The 20168-nt window shown below is 34.0% G+C and overlaps 1 protein-coding gene across 2 annotated transcripts in view; it reads right to left on the bottom strand.

Annotated features, from left to right (window-relative positions):
* LOC126972092 (phospholipid phosphatase 2-like) overlaps positions 1-20168 on the bottom strand; it is a 118862-nt gene that overhangs the window by 81876 nt on the left and 16818 nt on the right. Inside the window, exon 1 of one of the 2 annotated variants that reach the window (XM_050818678.1) lies at positions 13534-13782. The exons of the other annotated variant lie outside the window; for it this stretch is intronic. The gene's annotated coding sequence lies outside the window, so the exon portion shown is untranslated. Of the gene's footprint in view, positions 1-13533; positions 13783-20168 lie in introns of those variants that run through there. 2 annotated transcript variants of the gene reach the window in all.

Below are 20168 nucleotides of genomic sequence, written 5' to 3'. Positions count from 1 at the left end.
GATGTACTTACTCAAATATCCATAAATACAAATAAACATCACATAAATGTTTGCACCTACCGGGATTCGAACCCAGAATCTAGCTTGGTAACAGTTACCACTAACAGCCACTGGTCCATATGGGTCTTCAAATGCATACAGGTAAAGCTAGTATTATGAGTATATAAATTATTATTGAATAGAAATTAGCTGCATCAAGTTATGACATAACTCCTCACAGTCATCCGACCTTGAATCGCATCCGTAAAAAAAAGTGAAATTAAAAGAATCAATTTCAAATTTAATGTCAAAACTGTGTCATAATGTAACTATAATACTCACATGAGCCATAAAACCCAAAGGGTTACGAAAAAATTGTGACGAAATTGGTGCATCTGTATGGAGAAAACAAAACCGGTGTAGTTCAAGTCGTACGCACTTTTTCATTTTCATTATTTACAGCTATGGCGCCATTAATAGTTTCATCATTTAAAACTTTTTTTTTATGACAATAAGGAACGAGACGAGCAGGACGTTCAGCTGATGGTAATTGATCCGCCCTACCCAATACAATGCAGTGCTCAGGATTCTTGAAATCCCCAAAAATTCTTAGCGCCACTACAATAGCGCTCGTCTCCTTGAGATATAAGAGGTTATGTCTCATTTGACCAGTAGTTTTTCTAGCTGCGGCACTCTTCAGACTGAAACATAATAATGGAATGGAGTGGAAATTTCTAGAAAATATCTAGAAGAGCGCCTTGTCCCATACATGATCGACGGACTTCGCTGTATGCAAACGAACTGCCGAGTAGTTTCAATAACCGCCGCCATCTTTGTTTTAGGGAATGCAATCTTATTTTTTTATAAAAGAAGGGGCAAACGGGCAAGAGGCTCATGGGATTGGGAGTAGTGAGGCAATTGCCCATGGACATCCGCAACAAAAAGTGTCAAATGTCAATAAATGCGTAGCCGGCCTTTAAGGTGGGAGTATGCTCTTTCCTTGAAGGTCCCTAAGTCGTATTGGTTCGGGAAAACAGCAGTCGGTAATTGTTTCCACAAAGTGGCTGAGCGAGGCAAGAAATTCAAAGGAAACCAGTCCGCCAGCCGATTAAGCCAAGAGCTGCCGGTTAATTATGCTTTCAATGATTTTGGAAATTAGAGAGTTAAGACATTAATAAGTATTATTTTTTTACTTTAATAAAAAAAATACGTTTGAATTTGATACAGGCAGATGTACAGCGGAGTCTCTGTTATATTTTTTTTTTTTATAATATTGACACACTTTTTACACAAATTATCTTGCCCCAAGTTAAGCATATATAGCCTGTGTTATGGGTTACAAGACAATGATATATTTAATACAATATACTTACTTAAACATACATATATTCATATAAACATCCATGACTCGGAAACAAACATCTATATTCATCATATAAATGCTTGCACCTACAGGGATTCGAACCCGGGACCTCTAGCTTAGTAGGTAGGATCGCTAACCACTCGGCTATACAGGTTGTCGAATATTATTATTATTATTGATGTCCTAAAAAGGACAGTTTCAACGTTTTAAATAAAATCATTAACTATTTATGAGTTGCGTACACTATGTACTAAGTAATAAAAGAAATTTAAAGTATTCACTAATTATTTCTGTTATCAGTAATGTTTTTAAGGAATTGCATAATTATAAAATCATCCTCATTAGATAAACAATAATCCCTTTTGTACAAAACTTCAAAGAAATTAAGTTAACAATTCTATAATTTGAATTTATTAATTGCGTTTGTAACAATTTAATTACACACCTATTAACGAGTGTCAGTTGCTTTCAAATCCGTTCTAAGAAATAGAAAAATGTCACATATATAATAAATGGATCTCTTCTAGCAAAAAAAAAAAGTAAATCTTTATGAAATGGACATATTAGGAGATTCACCTTAAAATAAATAAACTTACATGACTATACTAGCATTAAACACAGAGCTGTATTACAGAAGGGCCTAGCCCTTCAATTAGGGACAATAATGCCATGGTCCTGACTCCTAACATAGTTTCTACCATCCGCATCAAAACTACTCCCATATTCTCGGTACTGTTACCAGTGGGAGGCTCCTTTGCACAGGATGCCGGCTAGATTATGGGTACCACAACGGCGCCTATTTCTGCCGTGAAGCAGTAATATGTAAGCATTACTGTGTTTCGGTCTGAAGGGCGCCGTAGCCAGTGAAATCACTGGGCAAATGAGACTTAACATCTTGTGTCTCAAGGTGACGAGCGCAGTTGTAGTGCCGCTCAGAATTTTTGGGGGTTTTAAAATCCTGAGAGGCACTGCATTGTACTGGGCAGGGTGTATCAATTACCATCAGCTGAACTTCCTGCTCGTCTCGTCCCGTATTTTCATTAAAAAAAAACTGTTGAACTTGCCGCTCATCAATACATCTCCGAATTCGAATGTGCGTCCAATCCATATTTTTCCCATATTTCCATCCACATGATCTTTATAAGTTTGTATTGTCAACTATGACCATTATCTACGTTATCAGCGACCCCAAGATTTCTTAGCAAAAAATAAGAGTTACTGACTCTTCCTTTACTGGAGTAACCTTTCATTCATAATTTCTCTCACTCAAAACATCTCCGAATTTAAATGTTTAGGTAGGTCATGCTTTTCCATATTAGCTTTATAAATTTACGCAGTTAGTACCATTAGCCAGTGGGAGGCTCGTTTGCACAGGATGCCGGCTAGATTATGGGTACCACAACGGCGCCTATTTCTGGTGTGAAGCAGTGCTGTGTAAGCATTATTGTGTTTAGGTCTCAAGGTGACGAGCGCAAATTTTTAGGTTTTTTTAATAATCCTGAGCGGCACTGCATTGTAATAGGGAGTGCGTATCAATCACCATCAGTAGAACGTCATGCTCGTCTCGTCCCTTATTTTCATAAGGGACGAGACGAGCATGAAGCGGCACTACAATTGTGCTCGTCACCTTGAGACATAAGATGTTAAATCTCATTTGCCCAGTAATTACACTAGCTACGGCGCCCTTCGGACCGAAACACAGTAATGCCTACACATTACTGATTCACGGCAGAAATAGGCGCCGTTGTGGTACCCATAATCTAGCCGGCATCCTGTGCAAAGGAGCCTTCCACTGGTAAATATAGACTAAAAAAATATATAGTGGAATTACCAAATACAAACTTTATTACCAAGAGGATTTAATTAGAAGTACACCAGTATGAAAGCTTAGCGTAGATTCGTGAACGCAGGAAATGTGCCTTATCAAAAACTCCGATCATTCACGGGGGAGACACAATAGAATCAAAGGAAAGCATAAACCTCTGTTTATTTAAGATTTCTTTGTTGTATTTTTAAACCAGATTGAATGCGACGATGATGTTGAATAAATGTGTTTGAAGATAAAGATTACAAGATTATTTTTAACTCCCACGACAGGGTTATTAACTTTTACTTCATATAGAATTGATAACAGAATATATCCACTGGTGCCAGGAATTTTATGTAATGATCATAAATAGTAAGAATACTGAGGTTTGTAATTATTTAATTTTAGTTTAAGGATTGGTCTCCGCTGCGCTTCAACTAGATACCGCACTACCTAAGAACAATAGCTTTTTTGTTACGAAAACTATTAGATGCTTGTGTGCGTGGCATCTTGACACTCAATGGAATCTTTCACATTTTGTATACGAAGCGTATGTTACGCTTCGTTTTATTTTATATTGAAATCTAAAAATAATAAGCATGTTTCGAATTGAAGATGTCCTATTCTTATTTCAAGGAAGATTGCTTTAAGAAACTAAACCTACTATTGGTTTAGTTATAGCTCATCAACGTGAATTTCAGTTGTTCACAATACCGCGGGAACCATGGATTTTTCGGGGATAAAATATAGCCTATGTCCCCAAGCTATAGTCTATCGCTGTACCGAATTTCATCAAAATTGGTACAGTAGCTGAAAAGGCTTAAAAGCGTAACAAACAAACTTACAATCACATTTATAATATTAGTAGGGATGTGCTACGAAAGCGCTTACCTCGAGGGATCATAAGATGCAAAAATATTACTGGCACTCATTAAAAACACAAAACCGTTGAATAGTTAAAAAGATTATCTGATCGAAAGCAAAACTAATCCTCGCCTTGTTTCAAACTTAAAGCGTACGAATACTGTTCAAGTTTGCCTAAAATTGTACCACAATGAATTATGTGGGTTGTAGCCGCTTATCTGACTTTGCGATATCTTTGGTCATATTACGGAAAATCTTAACAAGAAATAGAAATTTCTTCTACAATGATGCAATCCAGTTATTGCGACGGTTAATACATACAGGGTAGGCAGAGACCACTTCTTTCCACTTGCTACGATCCTTACATACTCGTTTTGCTTCGTCCACTTTCATTATTCCTTTCATACATGCTCTCCGGTTTAGGGTACTCTTGACCTGGCCTTTTTTCAAGACGTCCCTGATTTGATTTTGAAGCGTCCGCCTAGGTCTACCCCTTCCAACACTTTCATTCACACTGGCCTTTATACACTTTCTTTGTCAATCGTTCTTCATTCATTCTCTCGACATATCCAAACAATCTCAGCATACCTTTCTCAATTTTAAACGGTTAATACATACATTGAACAATTCCAATTACAACAATTCTTTGTTCTCACGGCAATGTATAAAATTTTGTAAATCGATCAACGCATTGAGATATAATTTTGCAATATTATCATATCATATTCTTATCATTGCGAGCAGATGTTAGGTATGATGTTGAAATAACAATATTTGTCAAGTTTGAATAAAATGTGAGCTGAATTAAATTATATGTATGAAGGAATGGCTCGTGAAAATTGCGAGTATAATATCAGATCCATTGATTAAATATACTTATGTTTTGGGCTTTTAAAGTCGGGTAATAGTTATTTATGCAACTGTTGTGTAATAAGGGGTATTAAAACATGAATGTGGATTTAACTACGTATTAATGAAACAATTATTTATTTTAGTAGTAATTTACATTTTGTATAGTGCAATATTTAAAATTCACTCGAATATAATGTTCTTTTGCAGCGTTTAAAATGAATCGGTCATTTTTTGTAAACAAAACAATAAAAATATCGAAGAAAAATGGCGGGGATTCGCATAACCTACTTTTTTTATGGCGCGCGACGTTCTGGGAGTGTGGAGCGCGAGTAAACGAAAATGTTCTTTTTTTGAAATTCATACAGATACCACGCATCGAGCAATAAGAATGTGGCTGTTTGTTGAAATTCTTTGCGCATGAAGGAATCGAAAAAAAAAACAAGGAGTGTTGTTATGAAATTCAGTACAACATTACAACACTCGTTTGGATGATGTAATGGTTATTACGACATTGGGTGTTTTAATGTTGGTAATAATCTAACTGTTTCAGCATCTTTAATAGAGGATTTAAAGCATGGGTGTAGACAAACTAATTAAAAGATATCATCCACATGTCGAATGTCCCAGAAAAGAGCGGGATTTCTCGTGACAATAGCAGGGCAGGCTTATCGATATAGGGTTTAATATGGGTTTATTCCTATAAGAGTCGTGGGATGTTAGTTTGGGGTGCAAATTGTACAGGCACGCTTGCGCCCCCTCATCTTTAAAGGAAGCAGGTGTAAAATCAAATACTACTTAATTTCAAAGTTATTTAATGTTATCATTTTATTAAGCGACTTCGAAGAGGAGTAGGTTCTCAATTCGACTGGTATTATTTTTATATATGTACACCGATTACGCTGAGATTTACGATACGATTTTCTTGATTCTTGTTTAGTTTGATGCAGAATGTTTCATAGGTAGCACATGCAAATAATAGTATTTTATTAATATTATAAGATTTGCATTAGAGGTGTATTAATTTAAATCTCTATTAAGTTATTTTATAGTTTTGAGTTTTTGAAGTCGTTTTTTTTAACATAGTTTTTTATTGCTCTCCAATTAGATTTATTTGGCTTATAATTATAGAAGTTATCAAACGATATCTTTATATATTTAATGTCATTCGTAGCAGCTGATCGGTTTACGACAAAGCTACGGATGTCCGCTGCAGGTGAAATGGTTCGGGATTGGAATGCCTTGCCTGATAGAGTTGAATTCAATTCGAGGCTAAACTCATTCCGAGCGAGTTATTGACGTTTTTATTGAAATAAGGAAAAATAAAATACGTTGTTCTGAACATATAAAATAAAATACAATTTTTAAAGAATTTGTCAATATTATTTAATAACATTAACATTAAGAATTATTACGTAAAATATGCTCCCTGTTGTTCTAATGATTGTTTGTTGTTGTTTCACAGCAGAACTGTCAAACTGTGTTTCAACAAATCGCGAGTGTAAGACATAGCTTGTCACGCACACTAAACTAATATTCCTGGCCTGTTTTTATCGGTTGTCTAGAGACTCTATCTAGACGTATAAATTATCTAAGGTTGTGGGTATGGTTTATGAATTCTTTGAAGCTTTAGCAATTTTAATTTATTAAACTTTAAACAGGTTAACTAAAGTGTGTGGGCTAGTCCACATGCCACAATTAAAAATACTATTAAGGCGAGGTTAATAATAACACTAACTACAAACTATATTTTTTGTTGTTTTTTTTTATGACATAGGAGGACAAACGAGCGTACGGGTCACCTGGTGTTAAGTGATCACCGCCGCCCACACTCTCCTGCAACACCAGAGGAATCACAAGAGCGTTACCGGCCTTTAAGGAAGGTGTACGCGCTTTTCTTGAAGGTACCCATGTCGTATCGTCCCGGAAACACCGCAGAAGGAAGCTCATTCCACAGCTTCGTGGTACGAGGAAGAAAGCTCCTTGTAAACCGCACTGTGGAGGACCGCCACACATCCAGATGGTGGGGATGATATCGTAACTTGTGGCGTGTCGTGCGAAGGTGAAATTCGGCGGCAGGAATCAGGTTGAACAGCTCTTCGGAACACTCCCCGTGATAAATGCGGTAGAAGACACACAATGAAGCGACATCTCTACGCAACGCCAAGAGATCCAGCCGTTCACAGAGCACTGAGTGCCCGACAATTCGAGCTGCTCTACGTTGCACGCGGTTAAATGGATCGAGCAGATACTGGGGTGCGCCAGACCAGAGATGACAGCAATACTCCATGTGTGGCCGGACCTACGCTTTGTAGAGCGCTAGAATGTGGGCCGGCTTGAAGTATTGCTGTGCTCTATTGATGACGCCCAGCTTCTTCGAAGCCAATTTGGCTTTGCCCTCCATGGCCACGGAATTGGCAATCGCTCGAGATTTCGAGACCCAGTATTCCGATACTAGGCGCGGCTTTAAGAGAAGTGTTCTCGAAGAGCGGTGGTACGACAAATGGGGTTTTTTTAGTGGTAAACGCGCAAACTTGAATCTTCTGGGGGTAAAATGGACAAGGTTCAATTTACCCCATTCCGCGACCTTCTCGAGAGAGGACTCGATAGAAGACACAAGTTTCTCCCGGCAATGGTCCTGGACCTGCATGGCCCGTGTATACGGCATCACCAGTGCTGTCGTCCGCATAGCAGTGTATGTTGGAGGTGTCCAACATATCATTGATATGCAGAAGAAACAGCGTAGGAGATAGCACACAGCCTTGGGGCACAGCATTCACGGGCTTCGGGTTCGAGCAATATCCATCGACAACGACCTGTATGCTACGCCCAGTGAGGAAGCTGGAGGTCCACTTGCACAAGCTCTCGGGAAGCCCAAATGATGGAAGTTTTGAGAGGAACGCCTTGTGCCATACACGATCAAAGGGCTTCGCTATATCCAGGCTAAATGCCAGGCCTTCCCCCTTGCTTTCAATAGCTGCCACCCATCTATGTGTTAGGTATACCAGAAGATCACCTGCCGACCGTCCATGGCGAAAGCCGTACTGTCGGTCGTTGATCAACTGGTGACCCTCTAGGTATACTAAAAGCTGGCGGCTTATTATGCTCTCCATGATTTTAGAGAGCAGGGAGGTGATAGCAATAGGCCTGTAGTTCGCCGGATCCGAACTGTCTCCATTTTTTTTGGATCGGATGGACAAGGGCTGACTTCCATGAGTCAGGGACTACGCCTTTGGAATAAGAGTGCCGGAATAAACGCGTTAGCACCGGCGTCAACTCAGGGGCACACGTTCTAAGCACGATTGGAGATATGCCATCCGGCCCGCTCGACTACCTGACATCCAACGAAAACAGAGCTCGCCTAAAAGTTTTCTGTCTGAACTGTACTTCAGGCATAGAGCTCTGACACCGCGGGATGGTCGGCGGTGTTTTTCCTTTGTCGAGTTGGAGGCAAAAAGAGCGCACAGGAGCTCGGCTTTCTCTTTTGCCGTATGGGCCAGGGTGTCATTCCTCATGTGCAACGGCGGCATGGACGGCTGGTTGAAGTTACCAAGAGCAGCTTCCGACAACGACCAGAACTTGCGTGTTCCGGTCGGGTAATTGGAAAGCTGCTCGCCGATTTTGACGACGTGCTTCGACTTCGCACGGGCGATTTGCCGCTTAAAAATGTATAAATAACTTCAACAACATATTTTATAGAATTATAATTGAGTATAATCAGTCAATTTATTTACTAGCTAGGTACATTTCTGTTTAATAAATTCCAGAAATGTGTATGAGTATATTTTCAAATTTATAATCCAAATCAAATCAATACACCGTATGGTGTCAAGGAAATGACGCAAACGATTGTCAAAAGTTCTATTTTCTTTTTACATTTACCACCACTTCGGAAAGGGTTGAGCGTTCATGCATTACTTTTGAGCTATCGTCCCCAAGAACAAACATTGGGTTTCGCGCGCCATTTTGATTTACACAGAATGTGTAAATCTTGCAACAGTAGTTTTCTTGACATCGACATATTTTCGTGCTCCCCTGCTGTGTTCAGATACAGTTTAGAATTAAAATTAAAATCGTTGTTATCGTTGCCCCAAGTTTAATTAATTTCATATGTCTACATCTTTTGTATCAATGCGCATAATCAAATTAGTTACTTCTGTGAATGTTTGCGTTTGTGACTGTATACCTCTGATTTTCTTTTTGTTATTATTGTATCTGTGAAACATGTGTTAGGACGCATCTATATTTATATTTTGTATCTCTTTCCTATATTGTTCAGTTCTTGTGATGTGTTTGTTATGTTTCCTTGTAATAATAAATAAATAAATAAGAAGTGGGAAGAAACTCATTACTACTCTTTTAAATCAATATTAACACCTTCGTCGTTTTACAGATCATTTTAATGAATGACACTATATGTAGTGATGATAGTATAATATTATGTGGTGATGCATGCAACAATAATACGCAAACGTCAAATACTCAATGAACTTACACGAGTAAGTCAAAAAAAAAATTAATACGTAAAAAAAAACAAGAGTTATTAAGTACCGTAGATACAAATGATTTAAGTTTTCTTTAGTGTTAATTCCACCAATATTTGTTCTTAAAACAATTCGACACGTGTTTCGCCTCTACACGAGGCATCCTCAGAGTCTCGTGCCAGATTTTGGCGAGACAACACGCCCTGAGGATGCCTCGTGTAGAGGCGAAACACGTGTCCAATTGTTTTAAGAACAAATTTTGGCGGAATGAACACTAAAGAAAACTTAAATCATTTGTATAATTATGGATTTCCGCAAAGTAACGCCTAATTCAATATAAGTACCGTAGATGCATCAATCCACACACACCGTAAATAAATGAAGGTATCCTGAGAATATTTCATTAGCGATTATAAAAAAATATAATACTTAACTAATTATAACAATATGACTTAATTAATAATTTTTGTTGTTCGACTTCCATCTAAGATATTTTTGTACAACCATTGTTCTAAACACAAATGCAGTGTGAATAATTAATACAATTGTGCCATGAATGGCGCCTAGATTAGTGTTAATTAATATTTTGGCGGAGTCGTTAACCCTAAGCTTAGTAATTCGAGTTTTTAGACCTTGATACTCTGTAGCAAAGATTAAACAACTTAACTTTAGCAATACCGAACATGTTAAATTACCGGTTAAGCAAAAGAATTTGTTGCACCAATTGACAATTTTTCGATGACGTTTTAACTTTAACTGTTAACCGTCCAATCTTCGTCGGTGAAAGTTATTGTTAATGTTAAGTAGCTAAATAGCGACTTGTCAAAAGCTTTGCTAAGGAATACGATGATGCAACACATTACGCAGTCTACGTTACTGTTAACGTTAAGTTTGTTATAAACCTTAACTATAACAGCTAATGTGATGCAATCCATTCTTTCCCTATTGTATTAATATAATTAATAATTTAACGTGGGCCAAACTGGCACCCGCGATTTTACCGGCTTTTATTTCGGCGTTTTTTTCAATAAACCCTTATTAGAACTGGTCAGTCATGAAACAGTTACTAAATATTACTAGCAGTTGCCGTATACAATTGAAACCATATTCAAATCAGTTAAACAATTTCAGAGATTATAGAGTCTACAAAGAAGACATACCAAGAAATTGGCATTATCTTGCAACACCAGAGGAATCACAGGAGCGTTGCCGGCCTTTAAGAAAGGTGTACGTGCTTTTTTTGAAGGTACCCATGTCGTATCTTCCCGGAATCACCGCACAAGGAAGCTCATACCACAGCTTTGTAGTACGTAGAAGAAAGCTCATTGAAAACCGTATACCTCGTACCTCATAGGATAGATTTTATTTAGATTTGAGACCCATAGTTATTTTTAATTCCAATATTTGTTTTGTATGGACATAGTTTCTATGAGAGAATTTATTGACGCACGGTTTGACAGTTCTGCTGTGAAACAATTTCATTATAGTTAACAACAGGGAGCAATCACGTTTCTGTACATAATATAGAACGTCATTCACATGGAGCATATTTTACAAAATAATTCTTGGTGTTATGAAATACTATTGACAAATTCATAAACAAACAGTATTTTATTTATTATGCACAGAACGACTGTCGGGTCAGCTAGTATATATATATAAGTGTAAACGAGTGAGGGTGTGGGTGATTGAGTGTTTTTATGTTTGTGTAATACAATTTTATTTTCGTATGTTTTAAGTATTGAGATTTCGTGTAAAAAGTGTTTTATAGCCATCGCAAAAAATTCAGTACCTGCGTACTTAGTATTATATAAGTATGGTATATCGTTTTCTAAATACTGTTCGACGTGAAACAAGGCAGTGTGATGGGTTCTATAGTCTGGTACGCTTAGATATATACGGCCTTACAAATAAAATTGGCATAAAGTTATAACTAAGCATAAACCAAGAATATGTAAAATGATTACTAGACATTTTGCTTACGAATGGTTTCTTCTGACGTATAACGTTTCCCGCGTTTATTTGCAAGGCAGCTTGTCATTCGGAAAACTTCAGAATTACCATTTTTTATTTATTTAGTGGCACGGGATGCAAGTCCATAGGCAAAATAGAATTACCATTGTATTGACAGTGTTGTCAACGATATTGTAAACATTTTGCATTTTCTTTGTTTATCATCAGTTATAACTTTATACCAAGTTTATTTGTAAGGCCGATAGATTTCAATAATTACGAACGGTCTATAAGGTTATTCCATAACATATGGAGTAACAGTTATATCTAAGATTTTAATTAACGATTAAACTCGATGAACCAGAAGTAATACGTGATGAATACCAGACTCAGCTTCGCGCATTGAACAGTAATTGGTTCGATATTGTGTCGTGGGAATAAACTTATTCCGGGTTAGGTTCTTTTTTGTAGAATACTGTCCCTTTTTTATATCAGTCATTAACGGCTTATAGGGCTAACTTAATAGGAACGTGATTTATTTTGTTTCTTTGTTTGACAAAGATATTTATTAAGAACTAGATGACCCGGCAAACGTTGTTTTGCCATATAAATTATATTTAGAGTTAAACCGTTTCTTGGACATTGCAACATTATTATATTTGTTTTAAATTAAAGAAATTCTCTAAAATAAATGTAGCGTAAGTTACTCCTTATTACATCAGCTACCTGCCAATAAAAGTCTCGTCAAAATCGGTCCAGCCATTTCAGAGATTAGCCGGAACAAACATATAGACAGACAAAAATTGTAAAGCAAAATATTTTGGTGCATGGTATATAAATTTATATGAGAATTAATGTAGTAAAAACCGGTTATTTCAATATTACAAACAGACACTCCAATTTTATTTATATGTATAGATGTGTCGCTCACATAAATTTCTGAAAGATGCCATTGAGTGTCAAGATGCCACGCACACAAACTATCTAATAGTTGCCGTAATAAAAAAGCTATTGGTCTTAGGTAGTGCTCTATCTAGTAGGAGCGCAGCGGAGACCAATTCTTAATCTAAGCTTATATGTTTTTGATTCAAGAGTTTCGTTATTTTTTAATAAACTAAGTAAAACAATTAAGTAGATTAGGAATTTTGTAGGTTATATACAGATTTTAAAATCTTATTTAAGATGTGCGATCCTGTAGGATTGCAATAAGATTTAAATGTAAATTAAAAACTTAAGGTTAGAAAATATTGTAATCTGTTTGAATTGCCATAATAAATAAATATTATATTGTTTTTCCAGGGAATTGAAAATACTAGAGCTAGGTAGGGAGATACGCATTATATTCGACTAGGGTAGTTTATGATGTTCAATTAGTGATTTTAAATCCCTTATTGTATTTTAAAATTTGTGCTAGGCTTTATGATAGGTGATCACTTGCGATAATAGCTTTTATCATGCGGCAGTTCTTATCATTTCAAGGGTTATTGTCCCAGGTGCACTACGAATCAGAAAATTTAATTTTAGCCGGTATAGTTCTAATTTCACTGTCGTCTTAAAATGTATTTAATTATCGGGGGATTATTGGGGTACAATTATTATTCAAATTAGTCAAAATTATATATTTAAAATTATTAAGTCAAAATAATATTTTTAGTTTCAGTATTATTGTGGTTTTAGATCAGTTATTTTTTTTTACAATTTTAGATGGGTATGTCGCGGCCCGCCCATATTGAACATATTTTATAACAATATTGTCATTAAATCTAAAACTGTGATTTTTAATTAAATGAAAATTACTTAAGGTTACTTTTTAAATGCTGTTTTATATCGAAACGATAAAAATATTCCCCGCTATATTGGAAAACAAATAAGTTACCTACTAGGAAAATAAGAAAAAAAGCTATTTTATTTATTCGAATATCAAAAAATATTATAAAAAAATCTTTTAATTAATTGTACTAAGTAATAAGAAATAATCTTATTAAAACATTTTAGTGTACATTATAATTTTTAAATAATAAGGAATTTGTTTTCTTGTTATTTTACAGGTATTGTTAAAATAATGTAGTCGGTACCTAAAAATAAATATTATTCATTTTTTTTATGCTCATACTTTAAAATAAAACTAGTAAACATGTGCAGTAGATGCATAATATAATATTATATTTGCCGCTCAAACCATATTCAGTTGAATAAAATATATAAATTAGAAAATTTTAAAATAATATGCTTACCAGAAATAAAAAATCCCCGCTACGCGCCGGCTAATAACATTTTCGTAAACACAACACTCGTAAATAAAAAATAAATTGTATCACAAAATACACAATTTAAGCCTATGCCTAACCACAAAAACTTTAAACTGGCTAAAGCGAATTGCGGTGAGCCTAGAAACGTAAAAAACAAAACTTAGAAAAACGAAATTATATACGCGCGCTCGAAGTTACGCTCCGAATGCGAGTTGGCGCCAAAACATGCATTCGTATCAACACCCAGAGACTAACTGAAGCAGTGAAGCTATGACGAAGGAACTACGGAATACTGTTGCGATGTTAAGTGACCGAGTAGTTAGTTGACTACCTATTATATAAAAAATAAAAATGCACAGACAAGCAGCTAATAATCGTATTAAGTTGCGCCTCTGTACTAAATAGAAGAGAAATATTGCAATATGGCTGTAGGTCACACACTAGCTGTTGTCTCTGGTATCTATTGGATGTTGTTTTAGACACCATCAAAACTCCAATTCATAGCTTCTTCAAGTTACCAAATACCAATAAGAAAATTCTAATTGTATTATAGATTCGTAATAACTTAGTTCTATACAACATATTTTTTTCTTTAATTTTATAAATACGTAGTAGGATGGAAGCGATTATGCCAATTATAAACCATTATAAATGCTTAGACCTATTCAGAGATTCGTTGCCAAGGTTTCGCAAAAATGTAAACAAATATATTGTAAGTAAGTAGGTAATTAATTAATGTGCATTCTTGATTTGTTTAGTAAGTACCTATATCTTGACTTTTTTGGTAGATTTTGTCGATTTCCTAATTTCATTACATAATAGAATAGTTGTTTTATAACTTATACTTATTTTATATGACTATTTCACACATATTTTAGCATGCGGTATTCACCGCAAAAGGTAATGCATTTAGTAATAAGTCCGTTGTAACTTAGCATAATTATAAATGTAATATTGTAATTACCACTGATGAATCTAAAAAAATAAAAAAATAAATAGGCATTTAAATATTGTTGCAATGCAAATGTTTTTAAATACATACCTCGCACTCTCAGAAATTCTTATTTTCTAATAATTATTTTATTAGAATGTAACTATGTGGTAAGTATGTTAAAATACAAAATGATAAAAATATTTTCATCGAATTTAAATTACAAAAAAAATAATTGTGCATTATGCTTCTATTACGAAACAGTTAAAAAAAATGATGATAATAAATTATCCTACAAAAATAAGAAATAGCTGACATAATATTTCGTTTCGATTCATAAATCGTTATTTTCATATTTTAATAATGAAATTAGTTTGAGTCCTGGCTATATTTTAATAACCCGCAATATAATTTTAGTATTTAATAAAGAGAATTATTATAATCAATATTGATAGGTATTAACTATACTGAAATATACCTACCTATTAAAACTATTCCAATGTTCGTACAGATATTGAATTGTACAAAAATGTAAATGTTATGTTATTTAAATGTTAAAACACGCTATTTTTCATACACAATAAATTTTATTTTTCATATTAACTACTTACTTCCAATATAACACAATAAGCTTATTAAGCGTGGCTTAATCATTAAATTTACAGAAACATTTTCAAACATTCATAATATTATTAATATTTAAATGTATTTTAATTTTAACGTTAACTGTTATACAGTTCAAGTTTGAAAATTTAAATCGTGTTTGTAAACCACAGATTAACAAAATATATTAATTAAGTTGTAAATTAACTTAAGTTTAAGAAATCCGCGATACCTACAGGTTGACCTAGTGCGGGGTCCATAATATATAGATTAGTTTGTAATTTTTCTTTTTGTGAATAAAGATTTGTTTATTATTTATAAATAATGTACTGTCACGAATTCTTGCTTCAATAAATAAGTTAACAAAGAATCTCCAAGCCTGACTCAACGCTATTCTCTTTAAAATACGATGACAGACAGAAACCTGAGATCCTGTTAGACATTTGTAAACATTACACAAAATTAGGTGTTTACACTTCATTCATTCAACAAACTGTTTGATGGTAGTTCTGTAATTAACTTATCAATTCTATGCTAAGAAAAAGGAAGTTAAGAAAGTTAAAAAGTATTTTTAAAGCGTGCAAAGGTACATTTAATTAGAATTGTAATCGTAACAAAGAATATTATTTAGCACCAAAGTTAAAATATCTTAACTCAAGTTGATTTTTAAAAATATCTAGGATAGTCAAATCTAATTTTTCTCACTATTAACAATTCGGAAACCTGAACATGTGTGTTTGCGGGGCGAAACAGGAACAAATCGTTGAGAAGAATCAGCAAGAAATTAGCCATTACTTGATATTAATGTGTAAATATTTTGTTTGTATTTAAAACACAATAATTTGCAGTTATTGACATTGTGGAGTAATATATAAAATATGGTAAATATAATAAAATAATTCACAAAGTAGAAAAAATATTAATTCTTAGTTTTGCTACTCAACACTAGATGGCGGTACATGTTGATGCTAATCGTCAAGAGATGGCGTGGCATAATGAATTACATGACTCAAATAATTAAGCAACTAGGAAATCTTAAATCACATAAACAATAAATTGTTATTGCATTGTAATTAATTGCGAATGTTAAACCTCGAGGTTATCATCTATGAAGAGGGCAACAGTTATCGAAAATGTCAACGATAGATATTCTTTCTTAACTCTCTCTTCGCTTTCAAATTCAAAATATAATATAAAAAAGCTATTATTACGGTTGAATCACAGGCAATAACCGAGTTAGACTCAGTAAAATAGTAAGAAACTTATCAGACTGTGATCACAGTGCTTGTAACTAAAATCAAAATATCGAGAAATTCAAAACTGTTGGAATATTTAGCTAGGTGCGTGGCAAATTTCAAATTCAAATATTTTTATTAAAAATTGGATATGAAATCACTTAGTTAAAGTCATAAACCGATTAGATATCGGAAATTTATGCCTGGCAATCCCTTAAGATTTTGTGATACAGCATTCTATACGAGGTCAGGTTCTAAAGGGAATATGATAGAATAGTGATAATTCGAGACACATAGATTTTTTGGGGGGTGCAAAGTTGAGAGGTTAAATTGAAGAACGTTCATTTTGCCCATTCCGCGACCTTTTCAAGAAAGGACTCGATAGAAGATACAAGTTTCCTCCGGAACTGGTTGAGAATTTCCGAGAACTATGTTTCCTCTGCATGACCAGTATATACGGCTATTCCAGTATTCTTATCCTCTTAGCATAAAGCCCTTTGGAGTACACATTTTGTTTTTTTTTTTCTATTTGTTATTATAGCGGCATTACCATTAGTAACACTTTCTAATCTATCAAAATTTCAGCTATCTATCTACTGCTGTTTAAGACACATAGCCTTTTTTTATGAAAATAAGTGACGAGATGAGCAGGACGTTCAGATGATGGTTACTGATACGCCATTACAATGCAGTGACGCTCAGGATTAATTGAATTATATAGTTGATATTGATAATTGAAAAACCCCAAAAATTCTGAGCGGCACTACAACTGCGCTCGTCACCTTGAGACGCAATAATGCTTACACATTACTGCTTCACCGCCGAAATAGGCGCCGTTGTGGTACCCATAATCTAGCCAGCATCCGATGCAAAGGAGCCTGTCACTGGTAAAGCCTGCTGACAGACGAACGGACGGACAGATGCAGAGAGAGTTTTAGTAATTGGGTTCCCATTTGTTATATCTATCAATTTGTACTACAAAGCTACTGCTATAAGATAATCTAGTCCATTCTCCCACAGTCATATTATTAATAATTTCATAATGAAATCAAATCGTCAAATTTTAAAGTTTTTCTCCATAACATTTGTGTCAAACACGTGAGCTAAAACGTGATCTCATTTCCGTCGTTATCGTACGGTGTGTTTCCAAACGTGAATCTAGGATTTCAAAATGAAAGTGTTATTCATTACACAATTGTTTAAGTACTGTCAAAGAAGGAATGTGTAGCCCGCGGTATAGTACGAGGCTATATTATGGGATTTCAGCTAATTAAAATAATAAAAATATTATTTTCTATCCATTGTAATGGATTATCTTAGAATGATTATAAAAACGGCTTAGTTATCCAAATGTTTTAAGTTTTCTTTAGTGTTAAGTCTCGTGCCAGAGTTTGGCGAGTTAACATGTCCTAAGGATGCCTCGTGTAGAGGCGCAATTAACACTAAAGAAAACTTAAAAAAAAATGGATAGTTATGGATTTCCGCAAAGTAACGCCTACTTCAATATAAGCGGCTTAATTAATTTTAAAAGTTCTTTCACCTAAAAGTAGTTGTAATTAAATGTGTGTAATCTTTACAAAATTGCCTTGAGTTTTCATTTAAGATTAGGTGCTTTATGTAAAATAATTAATAAAATATTTGCGTTTTACTAAAAAGACAAATATGAGATTACATGTACAGTTAAATTAATGTTTTTTAAAAACTATAAGAATTATTAAACGTGTTAAATTGTCTATCAAATAAGCATACATAGAACTCGGTGTGACCAGAAGTTTTATTAAATTAATACTAAAATAGTTCTTAAGTAATTTTTAAGGCGGTTTCATGTTAAGGCAATATAATTTGTAAAATATTTTAACTCAAGTGAACATTAAATCATCATGTTAAGTCAAATACTTCTGAACAATAATAGCTAACTAATTTTAAGCGAACAGTGGAACTCAACCGTGACGAATTAGAGCATGTTCACACCGAACAGCGGCATGTAGTTAAGCGGCGAATTGTTCAATTTCGTATTATATTTTTACTTAGTAATATTATCCTTTCAATCAGGATAATTGGAATGGAATTAACAACGGCTACTCAGCGGTCTTCTGTCGTAAGTGTATACCATATTATTAAAAAAAGTATGATTTTAATAATACAATTAGATTTAAAATCTATGAATTATTAAAGAAAAAAATATCTGCCTTATTTGTTACATTCAACGATAGGGCTTTTTAACCCAAAATATATATGAAATCAAATCAAAATCACTTTATTTATATAGGTCAATGAAATGACACTTATGAATGTCAAAAATTTTTTATTCTTCTACATAATATTACATCATTTAAAATCACGTATCAGAAATTGGGAATTCTATTATTTGAATCTTTTGATGGATGCGATAGAAGATGCCCACTAGTCCACTATTTATACTTAGATTGGTTAAAAAAAAAATTATGTTATGTTATAAAGGTATGTTGCAATATGATCTATATATAATCTTCATATTATCCTCATAATAGGGATTCCGATAAATTAAGCAGATTCTTTTTATTTTATATCAATTAAAATTAAAATTAAGGCTACAGATTTGATGAGCGTCCAACACAAAATGATAAAAATTTTGTAATAACCAATCTATTATTATTACTATTATCCTGTTTTTTCTTCAATATGTGCTTTAAAACTTTGCTAACGCAGTTGCTGCGTCAAATTTAATAAAAAATAATTTCTACAACGCATTGGTGGTTTAATTCAAATCCGATACTCAATTAACCATAAAATTAAATCATTTAAATTTAATTTAAATTATTTTAATTCAAAAAATAATATTTCAACTAAAAAAATTTAGTGTTTGTCAGCCTGACTCTTTCTGTTTGTAAGACAGTGATAAACATAATGTGGTCTATTGTAATTCATGTCGGTATCGGTGTGAAGTCACCTTTACAGTACGAGGTTATTGGATCACAGGATGTTACGTACATAGTCGGTGCTGCATTATTGTAGCTTGCTACCTGACCAATCATAGCGTGTTACATTCTTATTGTTCGTTTTTTAAAATTTGTTTTCTGTAATGAATTTCCATATCGTTCGTTATTTTTACAAAATTGGAGGACAAATACTCATGCAACACCAGAGGAATTATGGGAGCGTTACTGGCGTCAAGTTACAAATACTTCACGTTTTTTATAAGTTGTGCATGTCGTATTGCTTTGGAAAATTTCATTAAACAGTTCATTTATTAACCAGGGGGTCTACTCTCTTTGTCCGAATCGAAACTTCGTAAACGAACGAAATTAAAACGAAGCTTCAGTAGTAACCCTACTCTATTTTGTTTTCGGACACATCGACGAAGTTCGGAACAGTAGACAATATTCATGAACGAATGGTGAACGATTGAAATGAACATTATTTTAATCCAACTAATTTGAAGAGTTCTATTTCGTTCCAAGGTAGGTAGTAACTTATGACAACCAAAAATATCTGTATTACAGACGCAATGTAAACATGTCAAATTAGTACTTATTATTATGGTTTTTTATTTGCATTCTTTAAAAAGTTTGCTAAAAAGAGTTTTCAATTATGGTGCTAATAAATGATCTTTTATAGTGCTTTTTAACACACCTTACAATGGCGATACCTACTAATTCTATCTGAATGTTTCAAGTAAAAATCATTTATATATTTATTTGTTTTTTTTTTTTTCACTAAAAATATCGCCTCTACATATTACCATCCTTTATAGGTACATCTTTTGCATCTGCACATATGATGATGAAGCTGTACTTTTTATTTTATATGTCTGAGTAGGTACTCTTTATTAGGTGTAAGTTTTCCTGTTATAGTAAAAAAAATGTTCTTTT

Source organism: Leptidea sinapis, chromosome 25, assembly GCF_905404315.1.
Source record: "Leptidea sinapis chromosome 25, ilLepSina1.1, whole genome shotgun sequence".
In the NCBI taxonomy this organism is placed as follows: Eukaryota; Metazoa; Arthropoda; class Insecta; order Lepidoptera; family Pieridae; genus Leptidea; species Leptidea sinapis.
This window is presented reverse-complemented; position numbering and strand designations above follow the sequence as displayed.